Below are 25,348 nucleotides of genomic sequence, written 5' to 3'. Positions count from 1 at the left end.
GGAGGTTATGGAGAAAGAAATAAAAAAACCTAAGATCTTATCAATGATGATCATCATCTTTCAGTGGCTAATAGTTTAACTGATTTGATAGCTATGCTACAGTTGAAAAATCATACATTAGAATTAGAAAGAACCATTTGGGATCATGCATTGGCTATGATCATCCAAATTCATAAACCTTTTATTGAAAAATATGGTTTGATTCCACCCATTCAACCCTAGCAGCAATCATGAGTGACATAAATAAAGGGGAATGTAATGATGATTACATATTTTGAATGAAGAAAAGAAAAAGGTGAATATAATAGAGTTCAGAGTTCAGAAGGAAATCAAAATGTAGAAGATAGAGTATGACATTGAATCAATTAGACTACTTTGAGTCATGTGTATATATTGTTCATTATTTGTTTATTTAGCATAAGATAAAAGTTTAGTAGTTCTATTTTTTGAACTAATTCATAGGCTTAGGGGGAGTGCTCATATTTGTAATGATGTAATCATGACATAGTGTTTTTGCCAGTAATGTCAAAAAGGGATATTGTTGGTCTCTCTAACTATTGTTGTTTATTAGTGTCAAACACTTAGTCATTTACTAGGCAAAGTCAGATGGTCATCATTATGACCGAGCTACTCTATGTAGGTCGAGTCATGTATATAAACTTGTATATACTGAGTTGTATAGAAGTCAAGCAAGTATGTGGTCATAGAGTATTTTCAATATAAGCCAAGTGTAATGTCAATCGATTAGTTTGAGTATGTTGAAGCTAAGTTATATAGAAGGTATCAAGCATAGTAGAGACCAAGTGTCAACAACATATATAGTGAGTGTCGAGTGTCGAAAATAGTAAGTGTTGAGCAATGCAAAATTTACATTCAAGTTAGGAATGATGCAAACTTTGAGGTAAACCTTTTTCAAGTTGACATGGATGTTATATTAAATACTTGTAGAGTTTGTTACAAAGAGTTTTATGCATTTTATGACGTGGATCATGTATCCCTATGTTTTGTGATGAATGAATCAAATGGAGAGGTGAAATAGGGAAGCATCTCGAAAAATCTTTATGAAATCTTTAAATAGAGTAGAATTAGCCCTAATTAAGTAGATGCATGAATATGGTGAAGTGAACGATGATATGAAGGAGTAAACAAGCATTTCATGCAATTCAAGTGTAAATGTGTGAACATTGTAGCAGAGGCAAATAGTTTTGTTATTTTAGAGTAGAGCAAGTGACCTAGTCAAGTAGTGAAGGAAAAAAAGCTTTATTAGATCAAAGATCAGGACCAAATTGGAAAGAGGAGATACAATATCAGGTTATTAGAGAAAACTAAGGATCAACTACTAAATTAGTTTTAACTGACTGAGTCAGGGTAAATATCTTAACATAGTGGTCTTAACAGATCTTTGTAAATCTCCTAACAGAGTCCTTACTTTGTTGTAAGTGTGAAATACTCTAACAAGGTGAGATTTAATAGTCTCAAAAGATTTTAATAGGGCAAACCCCTCACAGGGTAGATCATTGATATGGTCAAACATTGTAACCCTAACAAGCTAACTTTATTTCTACAGTATTGAAGATTTGTGCATATCATCCCCATCCTAGTTTTACCTTTATTCTGAAGTGTTTCTAGGTAACCAAGATATTTGTGTCATTTGATTAATTTTCATGTATGTTATTGATAGATTAGATCTACATGTAATTACAATTCAATTATATAAGTAATCCATGCATAAGCAATTTGATATGAGATGGTAAATATGGTGAATGCATTATAGAGTTGTTGAAAAATTAGTGTTACAGATCCTGATTCACCCCCTCTCTCATTATCTTAGTGTCCAATTAAGACTTCCAACATCTTGTTCAAACTGTGTTACTCAACATGTATTGTCTTTGATGCTCAATCATAACTATTCTTCCTATTGACACTTGACCTCAACTAGCTTGGCACCTTTAGTATGATTCATCATCTACTTGCTTTGCTTTTCTCGATATTTAATGAACTCGACTTCCATAAGAATAGTCAACGACCATGGACTTGCTTAGCTCCTAAAGAGCTTGACATATACAAGATCATTTACAAGTCTTAAACAAATACATGATTTGGCCTATATAGAGTGACTCGATCATAGTGACGAACGACCAACTTTGCTTTCTATATGACTAAGTGTTTTACACTAATAGACAACAAAACTAGAGAGATCAACAATTTCCCCCTTTGACATGAGTGGAAAAAACACTTTTTCATGATTACATTATTATAGTATAATTCAAAAAATGACAATACTCCTCCTATGCCTATGATTTGGTCTATATAGGACTACAAAAATTTTTACATTATACTCATATACACATTACACATGTTACATGACTCAAATAGTCTGATGTTGCTTTTCATACCTATGTTTTGGCTTCTGAATGCTTATAATTTTTTTGTTTCTTCTCTCAAATCTCCTTCTATACCCCTTAATTTTGTTACACATGTCTACTATTAGGGTTGGGAGGATGGAATCAAACCATATTTGTCAATGAATGGCTTATGAGTTTGGATGATCATGGCAAGAGCATGACCCCATTATTCAAAACAATTGGTTAATTGTGTATTATCTTTGATGTTACACAAAATATCATATCTTTACTAGTCAGTATATGACAAGCTCACTTGGGTGATGAAGAAAATTTCCTATGTCTATCGAGCATTCTAGAGTTCTCCAAGTTTAAAAGATAGTGTTTACCGAGTTCACTTGAACAACAAAGAGAAGTTCATAAAAGATTGAATGTTAACCGAGCTGACTTAGTTAATGAAGGAAAATTTGGATGGAATTGGTGTTAACCGAGCTCACTTGGTTACCAAAGGAACTTTGTGAAGATGCAATGTTAATCGAGTTCACTTGGTTAACATAGGAAAATCATTTCTAAGTTAGTGTCTGCCAAGCAGTGTCAACTAATGAAGGATTTTATTATTTTGGCATATTGAGTTCAATAGATTTGTTTGTTGGTTCTAGTCGACTGAGGTAATGAATATTAATTATTCTAAGATTTATTCAAGCCAACTTGACAAATGCTTAAGGTATAAATATAAGATCAAGTTGAGATTTGAATGTGTGCAAGTGAATAGAATATTTGAAGATGCTTAGAGGAAGTGAATTAGAAGGATAAGTAGAATATCCTTGTAGAGCTGTAAAGATACATTCGATCAGAAATGATCAAGTATACAAGTCAGAATTGACATCTGTAATCAATAATTCAGTTGCATTAGAAATCAGGGCATCTCATTGTTACTCTCTAACCATTGCAACAGTGATCAAAACATATTAACAAAGTTGGCTTAACAACTATTTGTAAATCCTCTAACAAGGTGGCATTTCTAGATTAAAGTGTCTAAAGATATCTAAAAAGGCCACTCCTAATAGGGTGATTATATCCTTTAATAGGGTCACACCTAATAGTGTGTTTTGAAACCTTTAATAGGGTTGTCTCATAACAGGGCTCACTTCAAAAGAGTGAAAAATAATAACTAGTTGCAATTAGTTGTTTTTCCTAAATTAGGTTTCCATGCTAAATCTTGGTGTCACTTGTGTTCATGCTATTTCTTTCATGTGTATGCAACTAAGTTAAGTAGGGTTAAACATAGTTAATATCTTAAGTTTTGCATGTTCAGTATTTGCTGAGTTTTAGTTGCTATTTTAGTGCTTATCGAGTTACAACATTTACTAGTGTAAATCGAGTGCATGTGTGTTTACTAAGCATCAATATTTTTAGTGAAGTTTTGTTCTGTGTTGAGATATAAGGGATCTAGGATTTATTTTAGTGGTAACTAACTCACCCCTCCCCTCTTAGTTACTCCTCTTATATCTCCAACAATTGGTATCAAAGCTTTCTTGGTGCTTGCAGAGAAGGTTTCAAGGACCTAAGCTAAAGATAAGGATGTCTTACAGGAGAGAGAGTCCCAAGCTAAACAAAGATAACTTCTAGGCATGACAAGAAATTATGAAATTACATTTGACAACCATCAGTGATTTAGGTTTGAAATACTTGGAAAATGCTTACAAGGCTCCTACTAGAACATTGACTATGGAAGAGATTGTTGAAAAGAAAAATCATAACATCATGATGATTGACATTGCACCAACTCTTAATTATGTTGATTTTAATAAGGTCAAAGGATCTACTACTACTCATGACATGTGGACCAAAATGAAGGATATCTATGGAGGTGATGATAATGTAAAAAGAGCCAAGGTAGAAAGCTTGAGAGGTTAGTTTGATAAGATGAAAATGAGAGAGGATGAAAACATTGCAAATTATGTTGAGAGAATCAAAGCCAATGTCAGTGCTATCAAATCCTTTGGAGGAACAATTGAAGACATGATAGTGGTAAGCAAGGTACTCAAAACCCTTCTTCCTATCTATGCAATCAGAGTGTCTGCTATTCAAGACATGAGATGTGATCCAAATAACAAGATAACTTTGGATGCTCTAGTTGGAAGATTGACTGCATTTGAACTAGATGACTATGATAATTATATTCCTAGTTCTAGAAATCTTGAGTCTACATTTGAAACCAAGGTATCACTAAAAAAAAGAGCTAAAAAGTCTAAAAGAAAACAATTTGAAAGTGAAGAGGAAGACAATTTTGATAGTGATCTTGAAGCCATTGAAACATTACTTACAAGAAGATATCACAAAGGAAAAGGAAAGTATAAAGCTAAAATCCCTTTAATTTGCTTCTCTTGTGAAGAAGTTGGACACATTGCTGCAAGGTGTCCAAACAAAGAAGAAAAAGATGAAAAAAAGCACAAAAAGTACATAGGCAAGAAAGATTTCAAGAACTTTGAGGACTGCAAGGAAAAAGGTATGAAATCTTATTTTATGGCTAAAGATTTAGATAGTAGTGAAGATGACAATATGGTATATAATGCTATAAAAGATGAATCTGATGATGAAGGAGATAAAATGGCACTTATTTCTCATGTTAGCAAAAATGGTACATGGATTATTGATAGTGGTTGCTCACATCATATGATTGGTGACAAAACAAAGTTTGAACATATGGAACATTATGATGGTGGAAGTGTGAGATTTGGAAACAATCAACCATGTTGCATAAAAGGAAAAGGTTGTATCTCACTAACCAATGAGCTTAGATGTGATGATGCTTATAGGTTGAAAGGCTAAAGCATAATGTATTGAGTGTAGCACAGTTGAACAACATTGGATTCAAGGTAGAATTCATGAATGGGAAGGCCAAGCTGCTCGATAGAAAAGGAAATTTGGTTGGGTCTAGTAAACAAAAAAAAGGTAACCTATTCTACCTAGATCTTAGTGAAAGTTCATGTTTCATTGCTCAAGTAGAAGAAAGATGGTTATGGCATAAAAGGCTATGTCATGTGAAATTTGATAATATGATCAAGATAAGAAAGAACAAAAGAGTGAGAGGTATTCCTAGTATGAGAAAACCTAATATGGGCCTATGCAAAAATTGTCAAATTGGTAAGATTGGAAGATAAGTTTCAAAAGAAAGGACTATCATTCTAAAGAAGTCTTGGAGCTAGTTCATATAGACTAATGTGGACCTATTGGAATAGAGAGCTACTGTGGAGATAAGTATTTTATTATTTTTTTTTGATGATTATTCTAGAATGATGACTATAATGTATCTAAAAGATAAGTCTGAAGCATTTCAAAAGTTTAAGTGGTATGTGGCAAGAGTAGAGAAAGAAATTGGAAAGAAGCTGAAGTGTTTGAGGTCAAACAGAGGTGGTGAATTCATTTCCAATGAGTTCAATGAATTTTTCATTGAAAGAGGGATTAAGAGACAAGTACCAGCTTGTGGTACACCACAACATAATGGTATAGCTGAAAGAAGGAATAGATCCATCATGGATTGTGCAAGAACTTTGATGATAGAGAAGAGTGTTGCAATCAAATGCTGTAAAGAAGTAATCACTATAGCAATGCATACCTTGAACAAAGAACAACTAAAGAAAGACTCAAATCAAACTCCTTATGAACTATGGTATGGTTACAAACCTAATGTAGGTTACTTGAAAGTATTTGGTAGCAAATGTTATATTTTAAAAGAGTCTAGGAAAGTTAAATTTGATGTCAAAAATGATGAAGGCATATTCCTAGGATGCTCCTATTGAAGTAAAGCATATAAATGTTTGAACTTATCAACTCATAAGGTCATAAAAAGATCACATCTAAGAATTGATGAGTTGTAGAAAAGAGCAACAAAGAACCTGAGAATTATAGAAAGTTTATCTACTATGAACTTAATACATTGCCAAATAAAATTGGAAGTTAGCATACTTCACCTTCCAAGTCCCCAAAATATCCAAAGGCTACTGAGTTGCAACCAATACAATCTAATTCAAAGTCTAAAGGATCCAAATCACAGTAAGAAGCTATCAAGCTATTCCCGTAGTAATCCGAGTTTGATGGATTTGAGGCATAGATAATGGGACCCAAGCTTGACATAGAAGATCATGGACAAGCTAGTGTAATAAGTTCTAAATCCAAAGTACCTATATTAGAAAGATATGTCAGAAGACACCATGCACCTATCAAATCATTGGAGATAAGTTAGATGGTACAATGATAAGAAACAAATTGAAAGGTATGTGTTTTCTTACTAAATTTGAACCTAGATCAGTGAAAGATGCTTTGGATAATGAAAGTTGGATTGAAGATATGAATGAAGGGATTAAAAAAATAGATAGAAATAAGGCTTGGAATATTGTTCCTAGACCTAAGGATAAAAATATAATTGGCATAAATTAGGTTTTCAGAAATAAGTTGAATGAAGATGGAGAAGTTTTCAGAAATAAAGCAAGGTTAGTATGTAAAGGTTATTCTTAAGAAGAAGGTATTTATTATGGTGAAACTTTTTCTCCTATTGCAAGATTAGAAGGTGTTAGAACTTTACTTGCTTATGTTATACATAGAGGATTTAAAGTTTATCAAATGGATGTGAAATTTGCATTCTTGAAAAAGAAGTTTATATAGAACAACTTGAAAGTTTTGTGGATCCTAGCAAAATGGATATGGTCTAAAAAAAGCACAAAGCATTGTATGGTCTCAAGAAAGCTCCCATAGCTTGGTATGAAAGACTTTATAACTACTTGATAAAGATTGGTTTTTAAAGAAAAAATGATAACAACATCCTATCTATCAAAGAAGGACCAGACAAAATGATTATGTTGGTAGAAATATTTGTGGATGACACATTATTTATTAGAAATAATGACTTATGCAAAGTTTTTTTAGAAGAGATGAGTAAATAATTTGAGATGTCCATGTTTGGAGAGATAAAATTCTTTGTTGGATTATAGATTCAACAAAAGAAAAATGGTATCTACATTACTCAATCTGTATTGCCTCTCGTGTTTGAAGTCTATACCTTGTGTATTTTTGATTTGAGAGATACTTAATACTCTTATTGTATGTACTTTGAGATGACCTGAGGGTCAAATGTTATACTTTGATTCAATATCATAGATACTATACTAATATGCTATTCAATTTATCATATTTGAATGCTGATGCCATTTTGAGATGATAATAGATCTATGATGATATCTAATTACCTAGTATTTGGACATATTTCTGATTATGTTATGTGATGGATTTTATGCTATGGTTATTCACTTTAGTCTATATCTTTATGCTTTATATGAATGTGAGTGATGTAAATGGATTAATTAGGTATGTAATGCATTACTGCTTTGGCTATGATATTATATGCAATTGCACTTGATCATGTATTTTAGTATGCGAGAATTATATCCTTGGTAGTGGCAAATGGAGTTAGTGATTCAGCTATTCTTATTTTACCAATGTCATCCCTATATGGTCGACACATTCTTATTTTAATTGTTTAAAATTAAAAATTTCGATGATTATTAAATTTGAACTCATCTACATTATGTGATTAGACCAGTTAGCATGTCTATGCATTTAGAGGTTCACATTATCGTGAAAGTTGTTGAGTGTTTTTCTATGATTTTGGGTTTTTGGGCTTTAAATCTTCTCAAATTTAATTTATGGCAACTTTACCTTAGGTCAATTCCCATTACGAGGAATAACCTATTTTAATTTGTGTCAAATGAAAGCCTAGCTAGTCTAACTGGCTATTTGGCCTAATTGACTATTCACTCAAAAAGTGAATAAGTATTGTAGAAGGGATTTGTTTTCTCACTTTTGAATTTTGCGATTTGGAAATTGGAGAGCTTTCCTGAAATCCTCTTTTTGAAAGATTGGTCTTCTATTTGTTCTAAGAGCTGTGAGCATGGGATCTTCGCAAGGTTAGTCTCATTGGATTTGGCTTGGGGAGACCTTGCTTTGTGGTCACTTTTGATAGCATCAACGGGTTATTTATTTTATTAGCCCGATTTTGATTTCTGTCCCTTTTGCTATTGGGTAGAATTTTCTTGTTTTCTAGTTTTTGCTTCATTTTAGCTTCTGTTTCTGGTAGTAGTTTGTTAGGAGGCTGAGAACTAGTGTTGCCCTCCATTTTTGTTTGCTAGTTCTACCTGGTTGGTTAGGTATGAATATTTTTCCTATTTTTAGGATGGAAGTTTGGAGTTTTGCACCGTTATGCTAGTCATTTTTGCCTATGGTGTTCGAACTAAAATATTATTGGATTTTCAGGGTTTTTGTACCCAAAGGCCAAATGGGTTTTAATTTTGAAGTTTTCTAGTTTTTGGAGTTTTTGCCTCATTTTGTGTGCCACCCTATTTTCTCAAGTTTTCTTGACATGAGTTTGGTTGTGGAACTAGATTATCCATTTGGATTTTAGTTAGACCTTTATAACACTTTTATGTTTTATTGGGATGCATGTCGCATTTGTCCTCCTCAGTCTATTTTTAGTTGAGTGACTTTCTACTTTGTGTTCTCATTCAGTCCTTCTGTTATGGTCTTCATGATGGTGGTGTGCCACACACAATTACATGTGCATACATTTGTCGAGTGACTTTTGAGTCCCAATTTTCCATGGTACTTCCAAAAGTTATGATTATTGGGGTTGGGTTGGGAATTTGCATGCCTATGGGCACTCATCATTAGAGGAGCATGGGTAGGGTAGGGTAGCATATGGAGGGGGATTCCTTCTTGTAGCCTCATGATCATTCTACCTAGAGGGTTGATGAAGGAAGTTTTAATTAAGTGATAACTAAATAGAATACTGGGTGGAAATGAAACTTAATAAAAAGATATGGTGTGCTACAACCTTTTGTCGAGGAGTTGAATCTGCAGGGTTTGAGCTTGGGCTTTTGGATGCCAAGAAACTATCCATGATGTCAACCCCTACTTAGAGGCCCATTAAGTGTTTGACCAAGACCTATAGTTTATGCATTGTTTATGTTCTTGGTTTCAGTCATCATACTATCTGGTGTGAGTGTTAGCCATGTACTTTGTGGTTTATGTGTGTTTGTGGTTGGATCATTATCTCCATTAGCATGATAGGAGTGGGCCTATGAGTTCCACCTAGTTGGAAGGTGTAGCTACCTATACCATTGCTGGGGATTGGTGTACATAGATGGTCTACTATCCCAGTGCGATCATTGCTGGATGTTTTCACTTCTCACTTTGAGTTTCAAAGTATGCTTTCTTGTGATTTATGCTTTCATTGGAACACTTGTATATCATGTTTAGATGATTTTAGTATTGACGCATTTCCTTATTATGATGTTTAAGCACATGTAGTTGATAAGTTGATTTGTAGGATTATCTTATGCTTTACTTCTAGCATGTTAGATTTCCTTATACTTATGTTGTAGCACATTTTAGTAGTGACGTCCTCATAAGTTAGCGCTGACGATCTATTTGGTAGTTTGGGATGTTATGTGTGGGGGATGGCTAGGACCCACAATGGTCTTATGATGCTATTATGGTCGGGAGGAACCACATACTTAGTTTGGTTGTACTATTCATTATGATGTTATTTCAGTTATTGCGATGTTTCCTTCTATACTTTCCCTTTATTGATTGTTAGATGGCTAGATTGTGTTTTTGTCTTTTAGTTTTGTGTTCGAGTGTTTACACCTCAAATTATGGTTCCAATACTCCCTAGTGTGAAGGTTTTGAACTCTATTTTACTCTTTAGTTCATCCTTAAAGTTTGTTTCTTGCATTCCTGGGTGACCATGTGTCAGCATGGGGTGATACAATAAGGTGTCACACACCCAAAAGAGTTATGTCGTGCAATACTAGAAAGTGTCACACCCCCTTTGAAGGAGTGTCATACGATACTAGTAAAGTATTACATGCCCTTTTTGAGGAGTGTCATCCAAACCCTAAAAGTGTTTCCCTCATTGAGAAAGGTCGTACAATACTGAAAAGTATCGCACAATGTTGTCTTAAAGTATCACCTAGTATTTGCAAAAACCTATCCAGGCAAATAGCCAACACTTTTTGATTTAACCCAAACTTTTTAGGAAGTGTTTTGGCTACCCTCTTACGTGCTCTTCATGAGAATAAATGGAACACTTAGCACTCATTGGATCTAGGTGATGCTTAAGGGGCTTTCTAATGAATGGTTCATAAGGCACAACACTTGGTGAAGGTTTTGCAAATGGGGTTGCAAGCTTTGGGTTTAATTGTGGAGGAAACTCCGTAGTTAAGCGCGCTCAGGCTGGAGTAGTACTGGGATGGGTGACCTCCCGGGAAGTCCCAGTGCTTCACCCCTGTGAGCATCACCTAGATCTAATGAGTGCTAAGTGTTCCATTTATTCTCATGAGAGATGGATTCATGTTGAATCACTACTCATGAAACATGGGTCATCGAGTTTGACTCAAAAATCACACAGTTAAATCCTGATATTCACATCACAATAATTGATTAATTGTATATTGTCTTTGATGTTACACAAAATGACACAGGAAAAGTATGAATAGCTAGGGCCAAAGGCTCACCCAACTATCCAAACTTCCCTATAAGAGTTAACACAATGGAAGCAAACACAAAGAACAACAACCAAAGGAGGAAAAAGAGTGAAATACTTTTATTGATTCATCAAAACATCTTCATACATGCCTAGTTGTAAGGATTTTTAGGTTACAACCAATTACAAATACATTCACATTCAAAGATCCAACTACAAATTTGCACTTTCAGTTCTACTCTACAATCTACTCCCCAAAAACTTGCCTAACTCTAAGCCTAAACACTTTATATATACTTTCCAAAATGGCTTACATATTATTCTAGAACATTACATAAGAGGAGGGCGGACCCAACAATAGTCTAGACATATCCCAAGAAAATATCTTAACATAAATGTCACAATAAAAAATAAATCCCGCAAGTTAACTCTCAGAAATCACGTTCAAATGTTGACACTCGACATACATTAGGTAACTCGACACATGAAGAAACATTGAGCATACACTAGGTAACTTGGCACATGAAGAGTCACTCAACATACATTGGGTAACTTGACATATTAAGGAATTGCTACCATAACTTGACACATGAAGGACTACTAGGCACATGAAGGACTGCTAGGCACATGAAGGATTTGTTAGGCACCAACTTGTAGAATGAACAAAAATGAGCAGGATAACACGGCAACCCAGGATGCTCCTGTATCACAAAATATTATATCTTTAATAGTCAATGTATGCCAAGCTCACTTGGGTGATAAAGACAATTTCCTATGTTTTCTGAGCATTCCAGAGTTTTCCAAGTTTAGAAGACAATGTCTACTGAGTTCACTCAGGTGACAAAGAGAAGTTCACATAAGATTGAGTGTTAACTAAGCTCACTTGGTTAATGAAGGAAAATTTGCATAGAACCATTGTTAACTAAGCTCACACATTTACCAAAAGGATCTTTGTGAAGATTCAATTTTTTAAACATAGGAAAATCATTTATGAGTTAGTGTCTATTGAGCAACATCAGTTAACGAAGGATTTTCTTGTTTTGGCATATTGAGTTCAATAGATTTGTTTGTTGGTTCTAGCCAACTAAGGTAATGAATATTAATTATTCTAAGTTGTATTCAAGCCAACTTGACAAATTCTTAAGGTATAAATATAAGGTCAAGTTGAGGATTGAATGTGTACAAGTGAATAGAATATTTGAAGATGCTTAGAGGAACTGAATTAGAAGGATAAGTAGAATATCCTTGTAGAGTTGCAAATATACACTCGATCAGAAAGGATCAAGTATACAAGCGAAAGTTGAGATTTGTAATCAACAATTTAGTTGCATCATAAATTAGGTCATCTCATTGTTACTCTTTAACCATTCTAGAAGTGATCAAAATCTCTTAACAGAGTTGAATTAACAACTATTTGTAAATCCTCTAACAAGGTGGCATTTCTATATTAAAGTGTCTAACAAGGCCACTCCTAACAGGGTGATTAAATCCTTTAACAGGGTCACACCTAATAGTGTGTTTTGACCTTTAACAGGGTTGGTTCCTAATAGGGCTCACTTTAGAAGAGTGAAAAATAATAACTAGTTGCAATTGGTGGTTTCCCAAATTGGGTCTCCATGTTAAATCTTGGTGTCACTTGTGTTCATACTATTTCTTTCATGTGTATGAAACTAAGTTAAGTAAGTTTAAACACAATTAATATCTTAAGTTCTGTATTTTTAGTATCTTTTGAATTTCAATTGCTATTATAGTGCTTACTGAGTTACAACATTTACTAGTGTAAACCGAATGCCTGTGTGTTTACTGAGCATAAATATTTTCAATGAAGTTTTGTTTTGTGTTGACATGTAAGGGATCTAGGATTTATTTTAGTGGTAACTAATTCACCCCTCCCCTCTCAATTACTCCTCTTATATTTCCAACACCCATATGATTCTTATTGATTCCAAAACTTTAATCTTGATCTCCAAATTTGCAACCAGGTCAATCAAGCTATCAAGAGTAGAAAGATTATGATCTTATTGTACTAGATCCTTTACTAAAGCTAACTCACATTACATCCCTCTAAATGAGGTATTAACATGGACTATATAAATATAGTTTTGGCCCTCATTTGGAAATCTATTGTGTGTAGCTCAACCAACCTCCCTTGTGCAAACAAAATTCTATTATAATGTATTGAACTTGATCTAGCTGATTGAAAGATATAAATCCCTAAAGATCTCAAATCAACCTTAATCTTATGAATACTAACTTGAAATTTGTTGGGGAATCTAGGCACGTCACAAAGAATACTATATAGATCTTGTATTTTCTCCACAAGCTCTTCTAGATTTTGTAAAAGTGTTAATAGTTCAACTTTCCTCAATGCAATTATAGTAGAAACCTTTTCAAATACCTTTTTCTCAAACTTCTTCTCCAACCATGCTATCAATTTCTTATTTGTTTCTATATCCTCAATGTTGACCTTTAACAATTTGCACTAATTGAGAGATAACAGGGGCATGTTCATCAATATGATTAATGTCAAATGCATCAACAAAAATGTCTTTAATATCATGCAACACTTGCCTTTGTTATTGCTCTCTTCACATTACCTCTTGTCTCTTCTTTCTTGCCAAGATTTCTTGCAAGATTACTATTTTCTCAAATGTGAGATTCTTCAAATCCCAATCTGGAAACTCAATGACTTTGTCCAAAGTAACAAATTACTTGGAGAGATTTTCTTCTTCTGCTTCTTCCCTTTGCCCTTTTTAGGAGTGATTCTACTCGACACAACAAAGGCTGGAGTGGGTGAAAGGGTTTTACCACTTAGTATAACTTGTGCATCAATGCTAAAGGCAACAAGAGTAGCACTTGTCATGATTTGTACTATGGGGGCTTGCACCTATTGTATAGATGTTGAATTTGAATTTTTTGGGGGTGGAGTGTGAGCTATCACACTTAGCTTTGTTTGTGAAATATTTGTTTTATCTTCTTCCTTCTCTTTTTCTTTTGACTCTGTCTCCTTATTTCCCCTTGCTAGAGGTCTTGAGACTTGTCATCCTTGTTTACCTATAGTATACTTATCTATTTTTGATTCTTTATCTTTCTCTTTCTGCTCATCTGAAGTCTTAGTTGCTTCTTTGTCCTTTGTTGGTTCCTTGACACTTGTATGAATATGAGTAACAGGGTTCACAACTAGAACTTGTGTTTCTCCTATTTTAGGATAATCCCTTATTTGTTGTATTACTAGAGTGTTAGGTGTGGTTGAATGAATAGGGTATAAATTACCATATTCCTATGATCTTAACACAACTATGTCTTCATCTATATGAACATCTTAAATTGATATAATGTCTATTTCACTCTCTTATTCTAGTGTGTCAAGGTCATTGTATATATCCTGTACATTTTCTAGTTTTGCATCTCCAACACCCTTACCCTTATTATTATCACCCTTGTTAGTTTCTTTACTAGTGGTCAGTCCAAAAATACTTTTCCACAAAAATTCACTCTACTTTACAACATCTTCAATTTTATGTTGCAAGACCATAAAAGCTCTATATTTAGGAACAAATCTATTACTATACTTCTCCAAAGATTTTGAATTTTTTTTCTTTGTTAGCTCAGGCATAATATTAGCTAATTCTCCTTCTCTAATCCACCTCTTGGTCTTCATTGCATGTTGCCATTTGGAATCAATTCTATTATACAGTTCATTAGGAATATTATTTCCTCTCTCTATAGGTGTTCTCTTAAAATTTTCCATCATGTCTAACATGGCTTCTTCTACCTTACACTTATCCACTACACTCAAAGTTCCATACTTTATGAATTTAAAATGTAATAAGCTTGCAAATTTTCTAATATTGTCACATACCTTGTTAATTTATTCTAGCTCTGTATGTGGAGCTACACGGTAGTGTCTAGGTTCATCAGATCCTCTCTTCTCTACATCTTCCTCATCATCATCCTTTTGTGTGATCAATATTCTTCTAATTGGTTTTCCTATGGTAGCTGATAATTTTTTCTTTGCTCCACTAGAAATTTCACTAGGTTTGGTAATTCTTGCAACACCCTTTCTTAATGGTGGCTCAATACTAGCTACTTTAGCTACCCTTGTTCTTAGTTTAAGTGGTCCAGGAGGAGAAAGAGGCTTAAATGTTACTTTCTTTACAATATTCTTCACCTTAAGCTCTATTATAGTGACTTTCTAGCCTTCTTTGCTAGTGGGAGAATAAGAGCTATTGCTTTCCCCTTCTTTTATATACTTTCTTCCTCTTCCTTCGCATCATCATCACTTTCTTGATCTTCTCTAAGACCTTGAGTAATCATTAAAGGTCCTTCAACTTGTGTGCCTAGTTTCACCTTCAACCTATGTGCCTAGTTTCTCTTCTAGGTCTTTAATAACCTTCTTCCTTTTCTTGTCAGTTGGAGCAATATTAATATCTACTATTAATTTTTATTTTTCTTCTTCATATTTTCCAAAGGGCTTGAAATTTGCATCAATTTCCTCAATAAGAAATACAATGATTGTTGTGCTCACATTATCAATGCCAATCTCATAACCAAATGGTTTAAGCTAGACTACCCTTGACTTAACTACCTAAACATATGTGTAATTGGTGTCAACTAGAAAACACATCATTATAATATTTCTCTACCAAATATGTAGAAATCCTTGTTCTTCTTTTTATCTTCTATTTGAATTCATCAAAATACCCATCTAATACATTTTCAAAACTATCTCCCAAATTTGCAATATACTCACTTATCTGCCTAGTAGTAGGTTTTCCTTGCTCCCATACAACATTGCCAACAGTCAAAAAATAGCTTTCAACATAAAAGAAAATACACATTATCAATGATCTAAACTTACACATTGAATTATTTCCTTTCTGATTGATAAAATATTCTCAGCCAATTGCAACCATTGGAGCTCAATAAGATCATATTCATGGTCTTTTATCACAATATTCCAAGCTTGATCCACTTCCATACATGACACACTATTTAGTCGGCTTGATTGGTAAAATTTATGTGCAATCACTCTCACAAAAAAATCTATCAATGGATCTATAATGTTTGAAATTGATATGCTAGGTCTGTTCCACTTGGCCTTGGTGTTTGCCTTGACTGCATCTTTTCTCTAGCATTGTTGGACTAACTGCTAATGTTCCCCTTTAAGATTCATGACATGGCTTAATTGCCTCTTGTGTTCTATAATTCTAGTGGTTGTATTGGGAATTAATAGGTCAATCTTTTGGTGCAACAACAACCCTAGCTTGTAACAAGTGGTATCAAAGCTTGGTCACAGGTTTGAATCTCCTCGGATAACATTGGGGGGGGGGGATTGTTGGACTAACTGCCAACATTCCCCTTCAAGATTTGTGACATGGCTTAACCACCTCCTATATTCTATAATTCTAGTGGTTTTATCGAGCATTAACATGTTGATCTTTTGGTGTAATGACAACCCTAGCTTGTAACAAGCATCTCATGGTTTTCTTTTTTACAAATGTTGGATACCCTGTTAAAACATGAATAATATTCTTTGTGATTTTTACTGGCCCATTCTCCAACCATTACTCCATATCATGAATTTGGCTTAGCACTGCTTTAATCCGTTCAATCTTGAAATTTCTCAAAAAATCTAGGGCTTGTGTTAACCCTTTCCTCTCTACAATCTTAAAAGCATCCTTCAATACTCCATCACATAACTTCTGATACACCAATTGAATTTCATATTCTCCCACTTCACTGATCTTACACATGTAACAACTAGGTACATCATGTATCATGATAAACCTAGGTGGTATCGATGATAACACACCCATTGATAGCAATTTTAGGAATGACACAATATTTTAGGCAGAGGACAAGTGTCACTCTTTACCTATTTAAAACTACTAACCTCTTCACTTTGATTCCTCATAGATGATGATGATCTAGATGTCATTCTCATGTTTAGGGTTTCGAAATTTGCTTCCTAAGTAACTCAACACAACTAACAATCAATGCTTGATCACTTTTCAACAATAAATTTTTTCGTTATCGCCTTTAAAATCACTTCATAAATTTCTCAAATCACTCAAGCTCTCAAAATATGAATGTAGGGTGTGTAAAATGCTTTCAAATTTTAACTATATACCTTCATTCATTTAAATTAGGACACTCATAAATGTTGTGTACTTCATTAGGTAGAATCCATCTATCTCGGTCAATATAACATCTTCTAACTCTATCTCCACTATACAACTTGGTTAATACTATTTAGCTCAACCAACATATCATCTTGGTTGTTGTAAGAATTTGGTCCATATTGCAATGTTCGGTCAATACATACAGTATTATTGATGCTCGACACTCAATAGTGTAATTGATTACATTGCTCATTTCTTTCCAAAAATCTATTCTAATGCATCTTATCTTATGCAAATATGAACTTTGGCACAATTTTTGTTAGGAACTGATGTATGATATGTTATTTGAATATGTAGTTTCTTACATACCTTTCTTGATCAGTTTGAGGTAGAGTGATCACCTTCTCCATTGGATTGGGTGATCTTGGCTTAACTTTTTCCACTGCTTCTAGCTTCTAGCTTCTTCTTCCAAGTTTGATTCATCTCCTTCTTTATTTGTTCTACACCCACTTTTTCTTTTCCCTTGATGTGTTCATTGTTTGGTGTTGGTGCTTGGGTCTTACAGTTCTTGCTCACATGACCAGTCTTGTGACAACTAAAACAAACTATACTTCCATTCAACCATTTCTTCTAATTTCCTCTAAAATGTGTTCTTATACAATTTTCTATAATGTGACCATATTCTCCATAATAATGACAACTATACCATGTATTGTAATCCCAAATGTAAAATTTACCTTTCTTAGGTGCATTTTCTTACTTTTTGGTTGTATAGTCATATTTTTCCTGTGATCTTCATTCTTGTGCTCTATGTCCATACTTTTGACAATTGTAGAAATATCCCTCAAATCTAGGTGCAATAGGTATATTTCTAACCTTTGATCTACAATCATGTGTTTGATGATCTTGTTTCTTGCAATTAAAATAGTTACCAGTAAACCTATGTTTAGGGTTTTGCTTACCAATCTTGCTTCTGCAAATGTTTTTTGTGTGTCCCAACTTGCCACAATGATTCCATGTAGGTTTTATTTTTTCTTTTTCATTTCTTTTCTCTCCACTCTTGGATGATTCTCCTTCTTCAATAAATGAGTAGTGCTTGATATGCCCTAATCTAGAGGTAGCACTAGATGACCTCGGTGATCTCAACAATTCTTCAAAGTATCTTATAGCTTCACTAGGTTTGTTCATCCTCTCCAAGAGTTACTTCATAGATCTTAGCTCATTTCTTAGTTGGTCACTTTGTGATCTCAAATTTGTAATCTCCATGTCTTTTATGTTGAGTTCTTGATTTGCAAGTAGTATTTGGTTCATCATGTCTAGCTACGTGTTTTTAATCTTTTGCACATTTGATGACCTTTCTTCAAGTTTGATAACCATTTATCTTCTATCTTATTCAACCATAACTTTGTCTTCTTCAAATTTCTTCTTTTGTTCAATCACTTCACATATCCTTACTAATTGAATTTCATATTCTCTCTTCAATCCTCTGACTTCATTCTAAATGTTCTTCTTCTTCAATAGATCTGGTATAGCTATATCACTTTCACTTGAACTTCCATTATCAAACATTCCCTTCATATCTATTTCTTGATAAAGTGTGTCATTCTATGAAATAACCATATCTCTTATTTCCTTTAAGGATGTTCTCAGTTCCTCTCTTGTTGTTTCAAGTTGCCATAATATGAGTTGGATGTCAATCATTTTATTTTCAATACTCTTTCCCAATTTTTAATCCTCCATCTCCAAGATCTCAACTCTCAAGTGGTTAAACTTTTTTTAGGAGAACATGGCTTTGATACCAGTTGTTGGAATTTTATTGTGAAGGTGAGATATTGAGAGCCCCATGGGGGGTGAATCAAGATCACTACAACTTTTATCCTTCAAAAAAACTTATCTACATTCACCACTTAATCCATCTGAAATGTCCCTTTCTCTGATTTTATATGATCTAAAATGTCCCTTTCTCTGATTTTATATGATATTTCAAGCCTCAAATCAGATCTTTAAAATCAAGCAACCAATATTCCAAAGATCCACCAATTTCTCAATAAACTCCAAATCAGGTATGCCAGAAATAGTGCCAAAAGCTTCACAGCTTCACCTATTATTAATAAATCTGAAAGTGGAAATTTTTATAGAAATTTGAGCAGCATAAAAGCCTATAAAATGATATTTCTAGATCTATATAACATGCACACAATAGCTGCCAAACGGAGGACAAAAACAATGCTCATCGGGCTCCCAAAAATAGCACAAAATAGCCCGGAATCACCACAAAAACTTAATAATCTATAATAGAAGTATAATAATATCCAAATAAATATATTCAAATCTATTTTAACATTTTAAAGTCTGATATACAGAAGCAACCCAAACTGATATGAAATACTCAACCGAAAACACCAAACTCTTACAAAAAACACACTCGAAAACTCACAAATCTACACTGTTCAGCACAAAGGAAAACTCTGCATGAGCATGCACATGGAATGGCTTCAAAATCCCATCCTTAGCCTTCTTGGAAACCTAAAAACTCCCATTCTTGGGTCTCCTTCTTCATATGTTGGGCAACCTCTGAAGAACAACAAAGCAATGCGCAAAAATCAAGTTTTGGAATCAGCCCAAAATGCCTCCAAACCCCTTAAAAGATGGCATAACCCTAACTCACGTCCAAGAGGGGTTAATGAAACATAGTTTAATAATAATTTTCATTTATTATTCCATTATCTTCCAAAGATTATCCCCTTTTTCTGAAACTTCACCTTTTTTGGGCCTGCCTGCCTTAGAAAAGATTATTATTTTTAATTATTTGAAAAGGGGACATGACAAGTCCTCCCCTTCCAAATATTGCTTGTCCTCAAGCAATGGCTGAACAATAAACCAATCAATCCACCTGGATCCCAAATGTAGTCATGAACTATACTATTGTCAATTAACGCAGGCTCTTGCAATATCCTGTGCAATATAACCAAGAGGAATCCATAATCAAACTGACAATTACTGCTCAACCAAACTCCAAAGTCACAACTTACACAGTCAGAAACCCATGAGACACAAACTCTTAGAACATCAAAACCCAAGTAAAGTGGACAAATCAAACTACCAACATAGTAAATACCATCAACGCATTCCACTAGCCTATACGGAATGTACAATCCAACTCTGCAACAATGGTGAATGCTCCCGAATGAAACTGTACCAAGTATGGAGAATCCACACACTGTACAACTCCTACAGTCAGCACAACTCTACAGATCACCAGCCACTGTCTCATAACCATAACTCCCATGCACTCCTGATGGTGAAAAGCCATCACAAGATAAACAACAAGAAATGGAACCCAAACCAAATTTGCCATGAACAAGTGATACAACCCACTGTGACTGATCACAAGCTAAGTGAGGAGATGTCATAGCCTAAGGAGTAGAATCAATAACAACACCCACTGAAGCATCACTCCAAAACTCCTGCTCTAAGTGATGTATTATCAAGCTATCAACTGCAAAACCTATCGCCATGTCGTGCCCATCACAACTCTCATCCCGAGGCATCAAACTATCCCATAACTGATGATAAGCACTACGAACCAAAGTACATCTCTATATCATCATCTCACCAACATGGTCATCAAAGGTAAATTGATGAGCATACCTCACAATGTAATGTTGATAGAATGCGCCAATCTCAGTCAGTGGCTTAGACTGCAATCCAGATGTAACTAACTGCAATCGATCACTAATCAAGTTGGAACTGACTACTTCCTCTGAAGACATCACCAAGGGAGTAGTATTACTAAAAGGAACCATGCCAACTTTCAGCTCACCAACATCACACATGATCTTTGATACAACATCTCTAGTCTTCATGTCATCAGTACTAGAGGTAACCACCATGTCATGCATACCACAACAATTTGCTGCAGCACTCAACTCAACTAAACCTGACTCTAGTGGGGACAAACCCAATATGCCAATGTTAGTATCAAGGATGGATGTATCCCCATCTCCACTGTCTCTAACAATCTTGACCATAGACATCCTCGGATCACCAGATGCCACAACTTGTGACTGTATAGAATCTGGTAAAGATTGCAGTCATTCTAACTCCATGGTCACCTTAGTCAAATGAAATTGTGACTCCTCAAAAGCCAACTATATACTCTCAAGAATCTCAAAAATCACCTCGAGCTGCTGAGTAAGCTCACTCACCTCATCTTCCTTGGCCAATAATGCATCGTATGCTGTACTCCCCCACTCCATAAGATAATCTCTGTCGGCTACCAACTGCATATAATCCTGTCTTAGAATCTAGATAGCCTCCCATAAAGAGTGGAACTCTGTCAAGGAAAGATAACTGCCTCTTTGCTCATCACTAGTAGGAGAACCCCATCCATAAACTGCTAACAACTGACGAGCAACATCAAAATGCTGGCAAGTGATAGCAATGTCTCGCTCACTAACTCTCAATTGACTGGACACCTAATGGCATTGGCTAGACTGTCTCCTACAAACCTCCTCTGATGCACTGTCTAAAGGAGTATCCTCAAAGTTATTGGTCTCTAGAGTATTACCATCCATATCCTGTGAATCAACTCCAAAGCTCATATCAACATACAGAGTATCAAAAACTATAGCACTACTGTCCAACTCCTCTATACCAAAAGAAACCATCAAGGAAACTAAGTCTTCAAAACTACCCACTATATCCTCTTGGATGTCATCAATGCCAATATGATCCTGAGACTCATTTGCACACACTGCCAAATATGAAAGATCATCAACACATTCCAGCAAAAATGGTCGATTAGATATATGAACAAAGCCCAACACCGGTGTATAAAAACTAATACCAACATTGGACAAGCTGCTGGCACAAGAAAAGACAACATCGTGCAATCTGCTAATCAAATCCATGATAGCACCCAAACAATCATTGCTACCAAAAAGTGTTAAAGATTTCCAATCAACTGAATCCCAAACGCCAATATAACAATCTCGAGTCCATGTCTGTAAACTAGAATTAGCTGGTAACTCAAGAAAACTCCTCACCTGAGTAATATGACCAATACCAACTAACTCCACATACCTGTTTGACATTGTCCCTATATCCTGGATGTGAATGCAAGATGAACTAGCAACATTATCAATGACCACACATGATTTGTTGGTCGCAAAAAGCTAATTATCAGGAGCACAAGATGAAACTAAACTCAACTCCATGCCATGCTTATCCCCATGTTTCTCCCAGTCCTGTAATGCCAATGGAGTATTCACCAAAGAAGCTCGAGTGTCCTCAAGCTTGCGAGAAAGCTTGTCAACTTCTTCCTCCTTTCTCCTCAAGGCATCTGAATAGTCTCTGACAAGGCTAAGAAGATGGTCATGATTTGATAGAAGATGTAAATAGCTCAACTTCATTGTTCTTGTTCCTTCCCTAATTGCCTGTAAGTCAACACAAGAAGACTTTTCTTGAACTCCCTTATGTCTACCCTGTAACTGAAACATCTGAATGTGATCCTCTATCATATCTCACATCCTGTCATGATGAGATAATGTAGTCACAATACTGTCTTCACTCACCTTCAGCTAGCTAGATAAATCATGTGGAGTACTACTAGCCTCAACCTCATGTGACAAAGCATCTAACTATGCCTGGTACTCTCTCTCAACAAAGTCATGAATTCTCAATGTCTGCTCATCTCTACCAGGTATCTCACCATCATGCACAACATCCTCATAATCATCATCTGAACCTACTATGCTATAGTCACTACCTGTTGGAACCAAACCATCCTGGGTACCTGAGACATCACCCTTTGGCAACCTGTATACAACTGTCTCAACTTTAGTATCAAGTTGACCGTTACTATTAATCTGTGTAATATGCTTTCCCACTACCTCCTGTGGTGGAGTAGAATCTGAGACCTCTGTCTGGCTATAAGCTAGTTTCTCAAACTCCTCATGCAAGTTCTTGGTAATTGTGTCATCTGCCCTGTGAGAAAATTTTCCAAATAGAAATCCAGTCAACTTATCCACCTTAGCTGGGTCGGACAACATGTCATTCATAATATGGGTTGCTCAACCAACTGTTCAGACATGTCATGGCTTATTTTCCTAAGTCTATCTCAAATGTCTAAATAACCATCCTTTCTACTATTTTGACTCTGAATATCAATTGTCCAAGATCGTGTCCTATGAGACTCTGTACTATACCTGTCCATTTTGGATAAAGTAGAGTGTAACCCCAATAGGTTATAACTTCTTCAAACACCAAGAACTAACATGCAATTGATTAGAAGTAGCATGCAACCATAGATTTTGACATGTAGTTGATTAGAAGCAACATGCAACCACCAAATTCACCAAGAAATAACATGCAAATGATTAGAAGTAGCATGCAACCATAGATTTTGACATGCAGCTGATTAGAAGCAACATGCAACCACCAAATTCACCAAGAACTAACATGCAAATGATTAGAAGTAGCATGCAACCATAGATTTGGACATGCAGCTGATTAGAAGAAACATGCAACCACCAAATTCACCAAGAACTAACATGCAAATGATTAGAATTAGCATGCAACCATAAATTTTGACATGCAAGATTTGGGTAATTGTCAAAACTGACATGCAAACTTCTACAAACCCTTAGGCTGGCAAGATCATAGCTCTGATACCACTGAAATGTTTGTTTCTCTGATTTTATATGATCTGAAATGTTCCTTTCTCTAATTTTATATGATATTTCAAGCCTCAAATCAGATCTTTAAAATCAAGCAACTAATATTCCAAAGATCCACCAATTTCTCAATAAACCCCAAATCGGGTATGCCAGAAATAGTGCCAAAAGCTTCACAGCTTCACCTATTATTAATAAATCTGAAAGTGGAAATTTTAAAAAAAATTTGAGCAGCATAAAAGCCTATAAAATTATATTTCTAGATCTGTATAACATGCACACAATAGCTCCCAAACAGAGGACAAAGAAATGCTCATCGGGCTCTCGAAAATAGCACAAAATAGCTCGAAATCACCACAAAAACATAATAATCTATCATAAAAGTATAATCATATCCAAATACATATATTAAACTCTATTTTAACATTTTAAAGTCTTATATATAGAAGCAACCCAAACTGATATGAAATACTCAACCGAAAACACCAAACTCTTACAAAAAACACACCCGAAAACTCACAAATCTGCACTGTTCAGCACAAAGGCAAACTCTGCATGAGCATGCACATGGAATGGCTTCAAAATCCTGTCCTTATCCTTCTTGTAAACCTACAAACTCCCGTTCTTGGGTCTCCTTCTTCACAGGTTTGGCAGCCTCTGAAGAACAACAAAGCAATGCACAAAAATCAAGTTCTGGAATCAGCCCAAAATGCCTCCAAACCCCTTAAAAGATGGCATATCCCTAACTCACGTCCAATAGGGGTTAATGAAACATATTTTAATAATAATTTTCATTTATTAGTCCATTAGCTTCCAAATATTATCCCCTTTTTCCGAAACTTCACCTTTTTTGGGCCTGCCTGCCTTAGAAAAGATTATTATTTTTAATTATTTGAAAAGGGGACATGACACCATCTCAAATCTAGATCATGCATAATATAACTTTAAACTTCAAATGTTTAAATAAATATAACTATGTATCACATCCATCAACATGAAAATGTAAACATATAACACAAGAGATTTTGGTTACCTAGAAAGCCTCTAAAGTGAAGGTAAAAATGGGATGGAGATTACACCCACAAATATTCACTACTATAGTAACAAAGTTTTCCTATTAGGGCTAATCTTTGATCACTTCTGATGATCTACCCTATTAGGGGTCTTCCTTGTTAAGAGCTTTACAAGACTATTAGGTCTACCTTGAATAAAGGATTTAAAAATCATAATGAAGTAATCACTATATCAAGAGATTTACTTAGGCCTATTAGGACCACTTCCTTAAGATATTTACCTTGATTCACTTTCCAAAAATGATTCAATACTTGATCCTTTGGTCTACACTTATAATCTTGATTACAAATCTTCTCTTTCCACTCTCTAATCTGATCTCCTATCTAATATATCTTTACTTTTCTCTTCACTAATTCACTTAGTCACTACACTCTATTACTTCACAACTTTGCTTGCAGCTTCCAAAACTTCTTCACATAAGGATTCATAACACTTCACATCCTTTCAAAATAGGGTTTGGATCTACCTTTAAATATACATATGTAGTCTTCTAAAATAAGATGAACAATCTGGATGTTTCCTTTTTAGCCTCTTCATCTGATTGGTTATAGGTTTATGATCCATGTCAAAATGTGTAAATTTTTTTTTAAC

The sequence above is a fragment of the Cupressus sempervirens genome, chromosome 5 (assembly GCF_028749045.1).
Source record: "Cupressus sempervirens isolate cs-2001-9-10 chromosome 5, ASM2874904v1, whole genome shotgun sequence".
Taxonomy (NCBI): domain Eukaryota; kingdom Viridiplantae; phylum Streptophyta; class Pinopsida; order Cupressales; family Cupressaceae; genus Cupressus; species Cupressus sempervirens.
Note: the sequence above shows the minus strand (reverse complement) of the source record.